This window comes from Suricata suricatta, chromosome 1, assembly GCF_006229205.1.
Source record: "Suricata suricatta isolate VVHF042 chromosome 1, meerkat_22Aug2017_6uvM2_HiC, whole genome shotgun sequence".
Taxonomy (NCBI): domain Eukaryota; kingdom Metazoa; phylum Chordata; class Mammalia; order Carnivora; family Herpestidae; genus Suricata; species Suricata suricatta.
Genome location: NC_043700.1, coordinates 123,436,408 through 123,454,482, shown reverse-complemented (window position 1 = coordinate 123,454,482; position 18,075 = coordinate 123,436,408).

The following is an 18,075-nucleotide window of genomic DNA, read 5'->3' as shown; positions in this document are numbered from 1 at the left end:
TTGTATATATATACCACATCTTCTTGATCCATTCATTGGTTGATGGACATTTAGGCTCTATCCATGATTTGGCTATTGTTGAAAGTGCCGCTATGAACATTGGGGTACATGTGCTCCTATGCATCAGCACTTCTGTATCCCTTGGGTAAATCCCTAGCAGTGCTATTGCTGGGTCATAGGGGAGTTCTGTGAATAGTTTTTTTTAAAGCAGTCACATTGTCTTCACAACTAGCAAAATTTCCACTAGCAGTAAGACTTGTCAGCTTGCTCCTTCTTAAAGCATAGTACTACAGCCCCATCCAAATTCCTTTTAAAGAAATGGTCATCCTATGAGGAAGCTTAACTGTGTTCTAGTGGGAAGCTGATACTAGTGGTTTTGTTTTCCAGTTCCACATACTAGCCAGTATTTCCCTTTACCTTAGTGTTACTTAGATTTTACCACACTTGAAGATTGGTATGGATAGTTCACAAGTGTGAAAATCTAATGATGTTTCAGTTAGGCACCTCTGCTATTAATAGGTTTTACACATTGTTTCAGATTTTGACTTTCATCCTTCCCAACATCTTCCCAAAGTATGAATACTGAGAGTTACTTACATCTGTAATTTTTTTTAATGCTTTTGCCTTGTTACACTAAGGTGTCACCCCTTAAGTTCCCATTCCTTTTATTTGGTTCATAGCTTGACTGTATTTTGTTATATTTATCAGAGCTCAGACTACATCTGCATGATCTTTTTTTTTTTTTTTTTGGATCCAACTGTGTTGTACCCCTTGTGGAACTTCCTCATCTCAAAAACTATTATACGTTGTAGCACTACCATTTCATCTGGCAAATGACCCTTTATAATTTTATACTTATCAGTAATGACATGTTCCTTTGTTCCGGAGATTTTGTTTATTTTGTATTCATTTTCCACAAATATTAAAATACTTGCAAATTTCTTTAACATTACTTTCTGGAAGACATTTTTTTAAGGAAATAGAAACATGAAACCTGAATAGGTTGGTTGTCTTTTAAAGGTGCTAGCCCAGGAAGAAACAAACCATTGGTGAATATCAGTGTTGCTATCTCCTACACTGATTCATTGACTACTGATGTGCCCATATAGTAAACTTAATACATTTCTGTAAAATAGATTCCATTATTTTCTCTCAGAAAATTTCATCTAATGTTCAAAATTTAATTGTAGTTATAACTGACAAGGACAAATATCCAATGCCACTAAGAAAATATGCAAGTGAAGTAAAAATGGAAAAAAATTAATTAAAATATGAGAAATGGATTGCCAACAAATTTCCTTTAATTTTTCAGGCTGTTTGATGCTGAACATTAAGTTGAGGAGGGCTTTATTTTGTTTTTCTCTTTAAAAAGGGTTGAGGGGCACCTGGGAATCTCTGTCAGTTGAGTGTCTGACTTTGGTTCAGGTCATGATCTCATGGTTTGTGGGTGTGAGCCCAGGTCATGCTCTATGCTGACAGCTCAGAGCCTGGAGCCTACTTAGGATTCTGTATCTCCCTCTCTCTCTCTGCCCCCCACGCTGAAAACCCTCTCCACTGCACTCTGTCTCTCTCTCTCAAAAATAAATGAATATTACAAATTCTTAAACATTTTTTAAGAATTGGAGAGAATGCTTTGGGATTAAGTTCCCTGTTCTTCAATCCTATCATTCTAGCCACAGTAAGAGCTTACTACTTTATTAAGGGCAATGGAAATAACTCAGACCTGGGTTCCACTTCTAACCATACCATTTAATTTTCCCATTCTTGACTTCTGCTTATTTAAGATGAAAGAATTGGTGTGTCTCATATTTAGGCATAAAACTCTGTGATGACATGAATTTATTACATTTCTCCAATAGTTCTTTTTCCTTAATGGTAACTCTCTAAATATGCCAGTTTCTTTCCAACCCATTAATTAGCCTTATGACTATTCTTCAAATTTATAAAGTTGTATAATTTTAATGAAAGCAAAGTACCATCATATGTGCCCCTCATAGGTAAAGGAAACTCACTTTCAGTAGGTGTGCCACATAATACTACACTGTTCATAAAAATTAATAATAAAAGGTTGATCACCTAACTAACATGTTTATTATATATGTTTAGAAAGTGGAGGTCAGATTGATTAAATAAATGATCAAAGTTTTTAACTAATTGTTGGTAGCACAGAGAATAAAGTGTCTAACTCTTTATGCATTTATTACATTTTTTGCTATACATTTTCCTTCCTTTAGAATTATCTTCAATTTGTTAATTTTGTTATTTTATTTTTTTAAGAAACTGTTTATATTCTACTCTCAGACTAATCATTCATGGTCAGCTTATTTTGAACTGTGACCCTAAGCCATTTTTTTTTGCCAGATTTATGGGATATTTTTGTTTTCCCTCTCCAATGTAGAGCTTCACAATTGTCTTTCTGTATCTCATTCTGTATCTGTATTTATTTTTCAGCTGTGGGGTTTTTTTTCTAATCTTTTGTACCTTACCTAATCTTTCTGGGCCTCAGTTTCCCCATTTGTAAAATAAGGAACTTTGGGTGGATTAAATTCTGAGGAACTTTTTACTTCCAAAAACCCCATTCCAAGTTGGGACTCAATCAGTCTTGGACTCTTAAATGCCACTTTCAGGTTTAAAAAATATGTTCTGTATTTTATCATCCAGACATTTGATGAGAAGATAGACTAACACCAGGTCCCAAGTCAACTCATCCAGGACACCATTTGTCATCTTCTCCTGAGTTGACACTAATGCATTGACTGCATTCCTATTGCTCATTTATATTCTCTGCAAGTGTTTGCAGTTTGGGGAGCATTTGTTGATGTTTTACAAAATTTCTGGTGTAGATTAATTATATTTTCTGTATCTTTATTTGTTAAAGCTTGCTTCTTCACATTGATGAAGTTATACAGCTTTTATACATTATTTTCTGAGACTTTAAAAAGATGGAAATGTTAGATCAGCTTAATTCAGTTAAAAAGATCAATATTCTACTAATTATAGGGATACAAAATTTATGTAGTATTTAAGATTCAGAGACAAATGAACTATAATTATTGTCAGAGGTTTAAAAAGCTGGAATTCATCTTATAGAGTAATTTAGCTTTATTTTGTCTCCTAGAACCTTAATGGAATTAAACTAAATGTTTAAGCCTCATTATTTTTCAACAAATAAACATTGTTATTTTCCAATAACATCATTTAGCCTTGCTAGAGACTGCAATACCAAACTTGCCTCCAGTCCTTTCAAAACATTTCCTTAATTAATTCAAATCTGTTTTGTTCCTTCTGTAAAATGTCTTTGAATATAAGGTGCTGTTCTGCTTCCAGGATTTTGTTGCTATTGTCTCTAGAAAGAGACTCTGATCTTAACTTTGCCAGCAGAGGGCACAGACACATATCCTTCTTTGTCCTGATCTCAGAGGAGGAGATTCGAAAAAGAAAGAAAGAAAAAGCCACATTTGAGGTTCTATAATATCCTACCTTATTCTAAGAGAGTCTAACGTAAAAATAAAACACCACCACGACCACATTAAGATTTTTGTCTTAAAAGTCTAATGCTTGAATGAAAACCAGAAGAAGCTCAGATACCACTGTCACTGAGCCGGGACATCCATCCGTCTAATATATCTATTTTTGCTCTATAAAATTTGGCGAGGGATTTCACCACTCTTTTTGTTCTGACCTTTTGGTCTATTTTTGGTCTGACCTGTTTTTGGTATTCACTTCTGGTCCTAGAATTAGCAAAGAAGTAATCAACTGAGTTTTTTTACATGCTTATTTATTTGTAGAATTAGCAAAAATTCTAAAACTAATCATCTATGTTTTAGCCTAAAGTTAATATACATATGCAGAATATTGAATTTAATTGGATAGCTATTCAAATGTTTCTGAAAGACTATTTTTAAAGAAAAGTAAGTTGGAATGGAATCATAAATATTAGTTTTTTGACCATTTTGAAATGATCACAGCTGAAATGAGCACAGAAGAGAATCTACAATTTTAATATTATGCATATGCATCATGTAATTATATAATTGCAGATATGTTGGGCCTGCACACATCAAAAGGTTGTGCTTTTAAAATAGAAAAATAATGTTGAAAAGCTTGTCAAAGATTCATGTGTTAATATCTATCTCCAGCAACACAAATTTTAAATATTTTGTATGAGCCACTCTACAGCCTGAGTTATAGCAAAACCAATCCAAGCAAGTCACAAATGGAAGGTCAAGTGTTATAGCATCTTTTAAAAAATTCTAATGACTAAGGTCACGATGACTGAGAGTCTTATAGGTTCTTCCAAATGTTAGTGTTTTGGGAACAAGAGTCACCATGATATGATAGAAAAATACAATATGATATCACTAATATGTGGAATTTAAGAAACAAAACACATAAACATAAGGGGAAAAAAGAGGGGCAACCAAGAAACAACTCTTTTTGTTGTTGTTGTTGTTGTTATTTGAGAGAGGAGAGAGAGCACAAGCCAGGGAGAAAGAAAAAAAGAATCTTAAAAAAAATTTTTTTTAATGTTTATGTACTTTTGAGAAAGAGAGAGACTGAGAGCAAGAGGTACAGAATCTGAAACAGTTGCTCCAGGCTCTGGGCTGTCAGCTCAGAGCCTGATACAGGGCTAGAACTCTGAATGGCAAGATCATGACCAGAGCCAAAGTAGGTAGGACACAACTGACTGAGCCACATAGGCGCCCTGAGAAAGAGACTCTTAAGCAGGTTCCATGCTGAGCCCTACTTGGGGCTTGATCCTGAGATGATCCTGGGATCATGACCGGTGCCAAAATCAAGAGTTGGATACTAAACTGACTAAAACATCCAGGTACCCCAAGAAGCAGTTTCTTAACTATAGATAACAAACTAATGGTTTCCAGAGGAGAAGTGGGTGGGTGGGATGGATTAAATAGGGTATTAAGGAGGGCACTTGTGATGAGCACTAGGTGTTATACAGAACTATTGAATCACTAAATTCTATACCAGACACCATTCTTACACTGCATGTTAACTAACTGGAATTAAAATTAAAATTTGGAGAAGCAAAAAAAAAAAAAGTCACCATGATATTTTATTATTGAGATGTATAAAACAGTACACTTTGGGCTTACTTGAAAAATAAGTTATTTGAACCTTAAACACAGAAAAAAAATAATCATGTGAGTATAGAGTTCAGTTCAAGGCTCAGATGCTGCTATTTAAAAAATATTTTAGCAGAGAATAATTAAAGTAATTCTCATAAGAGGTGAGACAAAGTTTCAGACAAAATAAGCAAATACACTCTGAGAATATTTCAGTTCATAAGTTTTTTTCCCAGTCTTTTCCAAATGGGAATAAATTACAATAATCTTTCCATAAAGAGTTATTTTTTTGTTTTTTCACACATAAAGTCTTTTCCAATAAAGCCCAATTCCAATTGTAACCCTAAGTGTAAAGTCAATGAGATTCCTGTTAATGATACCAAATGTTTTGTTGAATCTAAAAATCTTAGGCAATTAAAATTTTGACAGTTTTTAAATTCATATATTTATGTATAGCTTTCCTTAACATATACTACTACCTGTACTACACATATAATTATAGGTGATCATTATAATTTTTTATATTTAAAAAGACCGACAATAGACATACTATGTTAATGTTTTTGTCTTTCTTTTTAGTAAGATACAGACTTTAAACAGTCTTAAAACATTGAATCTGTCTCACATCCAGGATCTGGAATGCTGCGTAGGAAAGAGAGAGAGAGAGAGAGAGAGAGAACTTGTAAGAACAGAGGATAACCAGGAAGGTTGAGTACCCCACAAAGAAACAGATTGTGCACACTGAGTACATAGGTCATGCTTTGTTTCCTACTTGGCCAACAAACATCAGGCTCATACAATGCTTCTCCGGTACCATCGCTTGCTTTTTCTCTCTTTGATCTCCTCTCTTCTTTTCCTTTATCATTTTCTTTTTTCCTCTGTCCTTTCTTTCAACTTTCTTTACCAAATTGGGCTTTACTGTCATACTTTGTGCAATTTATATCAATATCTTAGGGATATTTCATTTTACTTTAAAACCTGATCAGTATCATTGAAAATTAATATGACAATGCTACAGCATGCGTTGAGCAGCAAGGCCTAAAGGAGGAGATATAGGATCAGAACCAATGTTCCTAAGCTTTATAAATTTATATTAAGGAACTGGATAAAGCAATAACCTTTCTTTTAGTCTCAATTTACCTCCATTCCTAAAACATAACAACACAAACAAAACCTTGCTCATAATCCTATGGCCTCATTTAAATTGGTTGTGTAACATTTTTGTTTTTTAATTTATACTACTCTGGCTTATACAGATATTTCAAATGTGCAGCAACTGACTTCTCCCTTAGTAATCTTAGTAATAAGGAAGTAGAAAGAAACTTGTGGCTCCTTAAGGTATGAACTTACTGGGTTTTTCCACCATGTGATTCATCCTGAAATAAAGAAAGGGAACTTGAACATAAACAGTGATTACTGCACTAATTAAATGAATGCACGTATCACTTTTGCCATTAAATTTCTTTTTTAAATTACTGTTCACATTTCTTTTTGACCTGTCAGGTTGTGTGAACCAACAATTTAAAGCAGTTATAAAAGTGGTTGATAAGTCAATGAATAACTTCACCTCAAAGAGCTTGAAAAAAGAATACTTTCTTTAGTTGCCTGGGTAACTTTTCTATTAAGCTTATTATTTTGAAGCATTACTCATCTTTGAAGAAAGTGAATTACCTGAATGTACATTTATTTTTGTCCTATCTGGAATCTGCCTTGGTGCAAACTAAACCTGTTACACTCAAATGCTTGTTTGGTAGCTGCTCTGGGGAGATTTGGTGCTCATGATTAAACAGTACAATATATGTTATAATTACAGTGTGATAAAAATCTTTACAATGGATGACATAAACAAATGAGATCGGTTTATTACGTTCCTTCCTAAACAATGGTCAAATAAGAAAAACGTGGGTGAGAATGGGGTTGTGATAAATAGATAAATACCAAATTCCTCCATTTAATGATTTCAGAGAACATTGCATACACATGGGAAAGGAAGGGCTCGATCCACTGACAAAAAATTTACAAAAAAGTAAATCTTTATAGTGAAAGAAATGGAACTGGCTGAAAGGCAGACAGGCATAGTGGAAGTGACCAGCTATAGGTGAACGTTTTGACAGCCACCAGGTTCATGGAAGTTTGCTATTTAAAAGATAGTGTATCTTGGAGCACCTGGGTGGCTCAGTCAATTAAGCTTCTGACTCTTGGGTTTCAGCTTAGGTCAGATCTTAAGATTCATGTGATTGAGCCTTGCACCCGGCTCTGTGTTGATAGTATGAAAACTGCTTGGGATTCTCCCTCTCTCTTTCTCTGTCTCTGTCTCTCTGTCTCTCTGTCTCTCTGTCTCTCTCTCTCTCTCTCTTTCTGCCCCTCTCCCCCCTCCTGCTCTCTCTCAAAATAAATAAACTTTTTAAAAAAAGGGGTGTATCTTGACAGAATATTACTAGTGGTGGATTGTAGGTGTGTTGATAGAATCTAATTAGATGGTTGCTAGCAAGTTGGAAACAAAAGGGAGATCATATTCAGGAGCTAAAATGCGCTAATACCAAATTAGATGCTTAGTCAATATAACCACCTCTGCATGTGGTAAGTGCTTATACCTCAGAGAAGCAGTTAATTATCTCTCCTCAATTTACTAGCCTCCACTTGAAACCCAACTTTAGCCATATAGTTAATGCCATTTTGAGGAAGATGTGGGTTTTTTCCCCTTTATGAGACAGAATCAATCTATTTCTTCCCCAGGGAGTGATATTTAATCACCCCTGTGTTATTAGGCTTATGATTCGGATTATGATTATTATTCTCATTTGCCTTAGAGGCTTTGTGGTTTCAAAGCCTTTATAGCAAATCTCATACCTATGTAGACAGGTCCACAGTTCACCAGTTCTCTAGCACCTTTTATCTAGTGGATGTTGAGGAAATTTTTTGATATTTCTTAACAGTGCATGGTCTTGTTTTTATTCTATACAGAGTACATGCAGGCCACACATAAACACATTTTAATGTTTAATTATACAGCTGAGTCAACCTTATATTTGATATCTAAAAATAATATACTGGTCAAGATTGTAGGTCATTTTTTATATCCTCCTGAATTTGAATTTTAAAAACTGATGGAAAATATTTAAAAGAATATGAATAATATTGTCTGATGTCTAAGAATGTATGTATTCTTTCTTTTAGGGAAACCCACATGCTTTATAGGCAATAAAAAATGTCAGTATCCCAAGGTTCTTATTTTCTGACTCACTATTGAAAGAATAATGTGTCAAATGAAGTATAGATAGAAATTTATTGTAGCTTTTGTCTGTAAAAATTTTTTCTTGGCAACATCTTGATATCTGTTTAGTTTTTTTATTTTACAATTTAATTAGTATTTATTTTAGCACCTACAAAACACTGTGCCATTGAATTTAGGCATTTGGGAATATTAATATCTCAGTATTAATCACATTGTGCTAAGTGTTTACATATATCTCATTTTTCCTCAAATAATCTCACAAGATAAATATTACTATTATCTCTATTTGCTGATACGAAAATAGAGAGGTTACCTAATTTACCAGTCACAGAGCTTACAAATGATTTACCCCAGATTCAACAGAAGTAGTATAATCCAGAGGTGTTACACTTTTTAGTTTTAAAAATCAATCTATTTCCATCCCTTATCTATTCAGTGAAAAAGATTTCCTACTTCTACTTTAAAAGAAAAAGATTTAGAATTGTAATAAAGCAAAACTAAACCAAAACAAACACAAAACTTGAACCATACTGCTGGTGTAACTTATTTGTTATACTATCTTTGGTAAGTAGTTTAAAAGTCATTTACTTGGTCCAAAAACAAACCACAGCCAGAAAACACACACACCCTTCATGTTATTGGTAATGTCATAGAGAGCAAAAGTCGGCGTTAGCAGGAACCCGGAGTGGGTACATTAATTTGTGGTACCCAGGGCAAAATGGAAGTATGGAGTTCCATATGCAAAAGTTTTTAAAAATGTTAACATAGAAACAGCTGAATAGTAATGCAAATGAGACCGCATAGCTAACATGTTCAATGAAGCCAGCCCCGGCAAGAAAGCGGCATTGATCATTGAAGACCTTGTGTTGCATTATTTACATTTGAATTTCCTTCCAATAACAGAGTGACCTGTGAGCCAAAAGAGATCCCTTGGAGACATAAGAGGCTGTGAAGATAGACTTTTAAGATTTTGCCACTCTAAATAATCTCATCCATTTTCTTTCTTTCTTGTTTCTGTTTATATTTGTTTGCTCCAAAAATTTACCTGAATCTAGGGATTTCAAAGGGCAGTACAATTACTGTAAACACTAAATCTTCTTACTTGTGCTAACCCCTTCCTGCCCCAAGGAGATAAAAAATTGGTTTCTGATATCATAGCTAGAATGTTGTACATATAAGGTCAGAACTTTGCAAATCTTCTATGATTGTGACTTTGTAAATAGCAGATGTGTTTCAGCTTTTCTTTCATATGGCAGTTTTGTGGATACCATGCACAAATTAGCTACTCAAAACAGGTAAGATGGTATTTGTGGAATCATGCATTGCAAGGAACTTCTTGAAATTCAGTGACTTCTAAGATCACCGCCGCCACACTGTGCCTCTAACAGAGTAGGATATTATCCGTCTGAGATGAGAACTGAGAATAGCACTCCCAAGACAAAAAGATGTTGAGTACCTGAAAATGTCCTTGATTCTAGAATATGAATGGGCAGATAGACTATATCCCAATTTCCTCAAAATCAGGGAGAAAAGACAAAGATAAAAATGTCATAGTTCTTGCTGACAAAGGAGTAAGTGTGCTTTGACCTGCTGTTTGTTCTTCTCTCCCCCAATTAAACCAACACCCCTAGTCATACCTAGAGTAGGTGAACAATGCTGCTTTCCCAAGAGGACATTTTTAGGGAAAAAAGCAAGACAACATTTTTTGCTTCCTGTAGAGAAGTTGATTTGAAACAGGAACTAGAAAGGGCTGAGAGGGCACTTGTTTTCTCCAGGAAAGTAAAGATGAAGGAAGCATTTAGATCTGATTTATATGCCTGATATAAACATATACATGTTTATATGTAAACAGCATACAGTTGAGTATTGTTTTCTTTTCTTTTTTTTTTATTTTGAGAGAGAGAGAGAGAGCGACATGAGTAGGGGAGGAGCACAGAAAGAAGGAGAGAGAGAAAGAATCCCAAGTAGGTTCACAGAGCCAGATGCAGGGCCCAAACCCTGGAACCATGAGATCATGACCTGAGCTGAAATGCTTAACAGATTGAGCTCCCCAGGAGCCCCTGGTCTTGTTTTCTGATAAAGTCTGACAATCTGTCCTTTAACTGATGTATTTATGAATGACATTTAAAGTAATTATTGAAACTGATTATTATCTACCACATTTTTTACTGTTCTTCTATTTGTTGCTCTACTTCTTGGTTCCAATGTTTGTCTTTCACTCTTTTTCTGCCTGTTTTTATTTTAACTGCACATTTTATATGATTCTATTTTCTGTCCCTCCCTAGCAAGTCCATTATACTGGTTTTCTTTTTTTTTTTTTTTTTCAGTAGTTGCCCTAGAGTTCACAATATGCATTTGCAACTAATCCAAGGTTAATTTCAAATGTCACTACACTGCCTCATTGGTAGTGTGTATACCTTATAATAACAAACTAAGTATAATACCTCATCCCGTCCTTTATACCATTGTCGTCATTCATTTCATTTATACGTAAGCATACACATAAACATATGTATAAGATATATACACACACATAAATGAACACATAAATAATCAAATATATTATTGCTATTACTATTTTGAATAAACCATTATCTGTTAGGTCAATTTTGAGTAAGAAAAATAGAAATTTTTATTTTACCTTCTTTTATACTTTCTTCAATGTTCTTCCTTTCTTACTGTAGATCTGAGTTTCCAACCTATATCATTTTCCTTCTCTCTGATGAACTTCTTTTACTATTTCTTGCAATGTAGTTCTACTGGCAACAAATTCTATCAATTTTTGTCAGATAGTATCTCTCTTTCACTTTTGAAGGATAATTTTTCAAAACATAAAATTCCTAACACTTAAATATTTCACTCCACCCTCTTCATGTTTGCATGGTTTGGGAAGAGAAGTCAGATGTTTTCTATTTTTGCTTCTTTATAGGTAAGGGGTGTGCTGCTTTTTCAGATTTTTTTTCTTTATCTTGATTCTTCTCCATTTTGAAGATGATATACCCAGGTGTATTTATTTGGCATTTATCCTACTTGGCATTTTCTCGAATTTTTGCATCTATGGTTTCATGTCTGACACTAATTTGGGGAAAATTCTGTTATTATTCTTCAAATAATCCTTACATTCCTATCTCTCATTTCCCTTTTTTTCATTCTCATTATATGTGTTTGACAATTTTTATAGTTATCAATTATTGAATATTCTGTTCTATTTTTTTCCTTTTTTCCTCTTTCTTTTTTAGTTTTGGCAGTTTCTGTTTAAGTATTTTTAAGTTCAGAGATTCTTTCCAGAGCCATGCCTAATATTCTAATGAGCCCATCACAGACATTCTTCTTTTCTGTTACCATGTTTTTTATCTTAAACGTTTCTTTTTGGCTCTTCCTTAGAATTTCCATCTCTCTGCTTACATTACCTATCTGTTCCTACATGTGGTCTACTTTGTCTATTAAAACTCTTACAATATTAATCAGATTTTTAAAAATTACTGGTCTGATAATTCCAACCTTTCTGCCACACCTGACTTTCATTCTGGTGTTTGTCCAGTTTCTTCAAACTGCATTTTTTGTTTTTTGGTATATAATCTTCTTTTGCCAGCTGGACATGATGTACCAGTTAAAAGGAACTGGAGTAATTAGTGATGTGGTGGTCAAGAGTTGGGGAGAAAAAGTATTCTTTAGTCCTATGATTGGTTTGCAGTATTAAGTGAGCCTGTGCCCCTAAAGCTATGGCCTATGAACTTCACAAGTACTCTCAGTTTTGTTCACTCCCATAAGTAAGCCCAATGTCTGAAAGTGGCTGTCATTGGATATTTTCCTTTCTCAAGGTCATTTGGTTTCTAGTAAAATCCCAGTAAGTTAGGCTCTGGTAAGATAGTGTCTTGAGGGAAGGCCTTGCTAAGAAGAACATAATGCCCTAATGTATTCCAGGGTCTTTCTCCTTCCTCTTCCAGAGGCACCTGGGGATTTTTCTCTAGCCTTCACCGTGAGAACCCAAGAGAGCTATGAGAGCTAAAACTCACAAAAGTGTGACAACCCTCTGACGGCTGAGTCCCCTGGAGTTTTTAACTCAAAGAAATGTCCACTCTGAGCCTCTAGCAGTTCCATAAGTATAGCAGTGGTTTTCCAGCTCCAGCATTGGCTCCTGCAAATGTTTTTACTCAGGGACTCCTGCTCCACTAGGTTGTGATTCCTTTATAACCAGCTTGTCTGTTTCAGAGCAGTGGTTTGCTCTGTGACCTCACTTCTCACAAATCAGAAGAGATGTTGATTTTTCAGTTTGTTCAGCTTTTTACTTGTTAGGACAGAGTGACGACCTCCAACCTCTTTACTTGCGGAAGTAAAGCAGAAGTCTAAAACTAGTTTTAACTCACAAAACAGGTGTATTATGGCAAACATTTAAAATAAAAGAAATCAGAAAACAGACTTTTAAAACCAAATGGCACAGTGCCACCCCAACTTCAAAATCTTGAGATTTCATTTTCAGTAGAATGTCATCTGCATTTTCTAATTTGCTTTGTTATCAGGTTTTTTTTGTGTCAGTGTGTAAATATATTCCAACATGAAAACCTAAAATGTTCTCCCTCTAGTGATTTATTTAGATTGTTTTTCTTTCACCAAATAAATATCTGATCCTAATTGATTCTAGAGCATATTGATTAAAATAGTTTTCAATAATTTTTATTAAAAGACTATATGACTATGGAAACCAACTTGACAATAAACTATAGAAAAAGACTATATGACTATAATTTCTAAGGTTTAAGATCTCTTTTTCCAAGAATTTAACAAACATTTTACTTTATCTTCAAGTTACAATTAAAAGTGCTAAAAACCAAGGAACAATTTGTTTATATGTATTAACATTTGTAAAAACCTAGAAAAAACTTGTTAAGTATTTATGAAAGCATGTCTCTGAATTATATGCTATAATAAGTTACAATTTCCATGATAGAATTTATATTCAACTTTAAAAAGTATAACCTTATAATTTTCATACAACAGAATTTTTAAAATTGAAGTAACTTGCACACAGCAAAGGTGTGCGACAGTGTCCCTCTCCCTTACCCCCTTCTAGGGAACCAGAAAGAAAGTACTTACAAGAGACAGCAATGGTAAGGATTTTTTCTTGTTTTGTCAGAAAGAAGATAAGACCATTTCCTACCCTCATTCATGTATAGCTATGCAAATACACACATACAGCCAATAAAGCAGCAGTGTTTTCTGTTTTCAATAACTTACTTATTGATAAATACTTGGTCATCATTGAAAGACACTCTTTTGTTTTAAGAGGGTTGGATCAGGGTGCCTGGGTGGCTCAGTAGGCTATACATCCAGCTCTTGACTTTGGCTCAGGTCATGATCTCATGGATCATGGAGCTCTGTGCTGACAGTGCAGAGCCTGTTTGGGATTCTCTCAATCTCCCTCTCTCTGATCCCTCCCCTACTCACTCTCTTTTGCCCTCTCTCTCTTAAAATAAATAAACTTGAAAAACACTAAAAAAGTTTAAAAGAGAGTTGGGTCAGGTAGTTTTAGGTATTTCAGTAATAGTTTTCAACACCATATAGTTTTCTGAAGGGAAGCAATACACACAACTGATCACAAGCATGAAACACATAATAAAGAGAGTATGTGGTATCACCATCATGAAAAACCTCTTGAATGGCAGTGATGAGTCTATAAAATATGAGAAAAGCAGAATTCCTATTCTCTATTAACACAGCAGTGAACCACAGAGGTTGTGCTTTAGAAAAAAAGTCCTTGATGACTGACTTGGAATTCTTAATACAAATTCAAGTAAGTCTGGTGGCTCTTAAAGGCTCATGTGAAATAGCAGGAGAACTATAATTCCATTATCTGGGAAAATCCTCTTTAAATTAGGTAGAACATTGCGCTTTGCTTTATTCTTTACTCAATCATTTTTAGCTTCTGAAGGGTGGGAGGAAGGGTAGGATGCAAAAGAGGGATAAAAATACATAGGTCTTTTGTCCTTCCCTCACTAATTCTTCAAGTTGCTCATGCCAATGCATTTATATCTTGTTGTGACGCCTCATTTGCATCCACAAAACCTCTAAATCTTCCTGCTAATCTTAATTAGGTGCTCTTCCAAAAGAATCCCCATTTTAGGGACACCTACCCAACTCAGTTGGTTGAGCATCTGACTTCTGCTCTGGTCATGGTCTCTTGGTTCATGAGTTTGAGCCCTACATTGGGCTCCTTGTTGTCAGAGCAGAGCCTGCTCTGGATCCTCCGTCAGTTCCTCTCTCTCTGCCCCTCCCTTACTTGCACTCTCTCAAATATAAATTAATATTTAAAAAAAGAAGAATCCCTATTTTAACATCCATCCAAATGAAGCCTCTAATAAGTATGCAAACAAAACTTACCTAAGAAAATATTTCTAGGGGCACCTGGGTGGCTCAGTTCGTTAAGCATCCAGCTTCAGCTCAGGACGTGATCTCACAGTTTGTGGGTTTGAACCTTGCGTCGGGCTCTGTGCTGACAGCTAGCTCAGAGCCTGGAGCCTGCTTCGGATTCTGTATCTCCCTCTCTCTCTGCCCCTCCCCTGCTCACACCATCTCTCTCTGTCTCTCAAAAATAAATAAAAAACATTTAAAAATTTTAAAAAAAGAACATTTCTATACATGAAAAGAGAAAAACAGTTTGTAAAAGGAAAGTTGAAAACTTCTTATTGAAGACATTTTTTTAAATGTTTATTTTATGTTGAGAGAGAGTGAGATAGAACCTGTGCACATGGAAGAGGGGCAGAAAGAGAGAGAGAGAGAGGAAAACAGGACTCACAGCTCAATCTCTTGACTGTGAGACCCTGACCTGAGCAGAAATAAAGAGTCTGATGTATAACCGACTGAGCCACACAGGCACCCCAACAAGGAAATTTTATAGAAGGTATATTAAGGCAGAAATTTCTGTGCACTTTGACTTATTTATAACATTACTGTGTAGAACAGTTTCAGAATGAGTTGAATAATGCAAGTAATCTAAGAAAAATAGACCCAAAAAGTGTTCATTTTTTGAAAAGGCAAAGAAGAATCAAAATTTTGCAAACAAATTTAAATTAAAAAGTCAGAGTTTTAACATATTTGTATTTATAATTTTGAGTAAGAAAAATAAATATATATGGTTAAGGATAGAAAGATTTGATAGATAGATAGATCGATAGGTCAGTAATAGTTAAATATCCTGCAATGATAAAAGAACAATTTAGTGACTAAAGTTAAACAATGTAATATTTGTTACTGATGTCTAAAACATGCATTCATGTTAGGTTACCAAGAAGAAAAGTAATTATTGGTTTTCAATAACTATAAAGTGATAAGATTAATAGTATTACCACCTCGCTGGAATTAAAAAGTCTCTGCTTCTCTTTTTGATTTGAAACAATGGACAAATTACTGAAACTTTTTGCCATACAATTTATCCATTATAAAAGTTGATAACATTGACTTTCTTGCAGAAACTATGAAAATTAATGAGTAATAATCCTGATTCTAAGGTTGAGATAGATTTCAGAAAAATGCCACATTACTTACTATAATGAGGAGTAAAATACTGGTCCTATCAAGGAAGCAAAATCACCTTTGCTCAGCTGAATGCAAAACCACTGACCGATATATCATCTAAAAACTTCCCCCAATCTCATACAACTGTGGAATTGTTATTTTCTAAGAGAAATTCCCTGTATAATTTATTTCATTTTCTTAATAGATAAAGTAAATTAGAACTAAAGCACACACAGAGCTATTTAATGAGTAATAACCACACACCTTCCACTATGCATTTCTTATCACAGAAGACATTATTACATTATTACTTGTAGACTCATGTGTGCCTAATTGCTCCAACACCATTTAATATACCACTGCCAGTGGTTACTGACAAGTAAATAACCATTGGGCATCATTTTCTTTTGAATAAATAAACAGATAACTAAATAATGATAAAATAGCAAACACTTACTTGGCATATAGCAAGCACTCTTAAAGTGATGCTTATTATATTTGCAAGGCACTGTTCTGAATAATCTGTTAAATTCTAAGAAATACTTACATACACTCTCTTTTTGGATCTTTCAATAAGCCTCTTTGGGAAGTGTTTTATTATTACCAGTTTATAGATGAGTAAACTAAAACATAGGAAGTTCAAGTAACTTAACTAATGTATTATGGTTCTTCAGAGTGACAGAACCAATAGGAAGTATATGGTGAGAGAGAGAGAGAGATTTATTATGAGGAGTTGGGTCACATGATTCTGGAGGCTAAGAAGTCCCATGAGCTGCTGCCTGCAAGCTGGATACCTAGGAAACCTGATAATGTAACTCAGTCCAAGTCCAAAGGCCTGAGAACCAGGGAAGCCAATATTGTATGTCCCAATCTTGAGGTCAAGAGAACATGACATAAGACATTCCAGCTCATTGTGAGGCAAAAAACAAAGGGAAAATCCCTCCTTCTTCATCTTTTGTTCTATTCAGGCCCTCAACGGATTGGATGCCAGACCACACTGGGGAGAGCAATCTATTGAGTTCACTGATTCAAATCCTAAACTCATCTGGAAACACCCTCACAGACACCCCCAGAAGCAGCATTCAATCTAAGTATCCTGTGGCCAGTTAAATTGGCAAATAAAATTGGCGCACCTGGGTGAGTTAGTCTGTAAAGCATGTGACTCCTGATTTCAGTTTAGGTCATAAACTCACAGTTCGTGAGTTTGAGCCTGCATCAGGCTCTGCACTAATGGCATGGGGCGTGCTTGGGATTCTCTTTCTCCCTTTCTCTGCCCCTCCCTCCTCACATTCTTTTTCTTTCTCTCAAAAATAAATGAATAATTGTTTTAAAAAATTGATACATAAAATCAATCATTAGAACCAAAGTCTCCCAAATAACTGACCGAGCTAAGATTTGGACCCATGTACTCTTTTTACAAAGTCTAGACTCTTAACCCTTATGTTCAACTGCCTTTGGCATGTATAACATATAGTATGATTCAACATCTTAATGTGATCTGTTAATATCTAAGATTTAGCAAATGTTAAATATGCAAATTAGAAAAACATTAATAATACATGAACTAGTAATGTTTTCAGAAATATCAGGCTCAGTTTGATGTTCATTAAATATTATTTTAAATGTTATTAAATATTTTACTATATATTTACAAACTGAGTAATTCAAAATATCTTTACATATGTAAGAGAATTATAATTTACTAAATATTTGAGAAGATTTGAATAACATTTTTATGTAAAAATAACCTCCATGATTGGATTAAAATACTGGCAGCAAAACCATTTTTTTAACTTTATTTTTTTTAACATATGCATTTATTTTCCATCATTTACAATACAGTAGTTACAATGACACTCCAAACAGAAAAGCAAAGTAAAAAATCAGAACCCCAACTTCTATTTCATGTAATTAGACTTATACAGAAATTAGAAGGTTAAGTAACAACTACTTAATCACCTAATTTCATAGCTATCTGAAGTGGCAATCTTTATATAGCAGCTTATCTATGATACATTCAAGATACATGATATAATTTATTACTTGTTCATAAGCTAAAACACAGCCTGCTTAATACCCTTCCTTAAATTCCACCTCTATACTACAGTATACTTGAGGTCCATGCAAAACAGTAGCTACCTTTTATATAGGAAATGGATGATTAAGTCTTTGGTGTTGTAAAAGCAACTTCATTTAAACATAACCACCACCACCACCAAAAAAGGAAGAGAGAAAAAAAAAGTA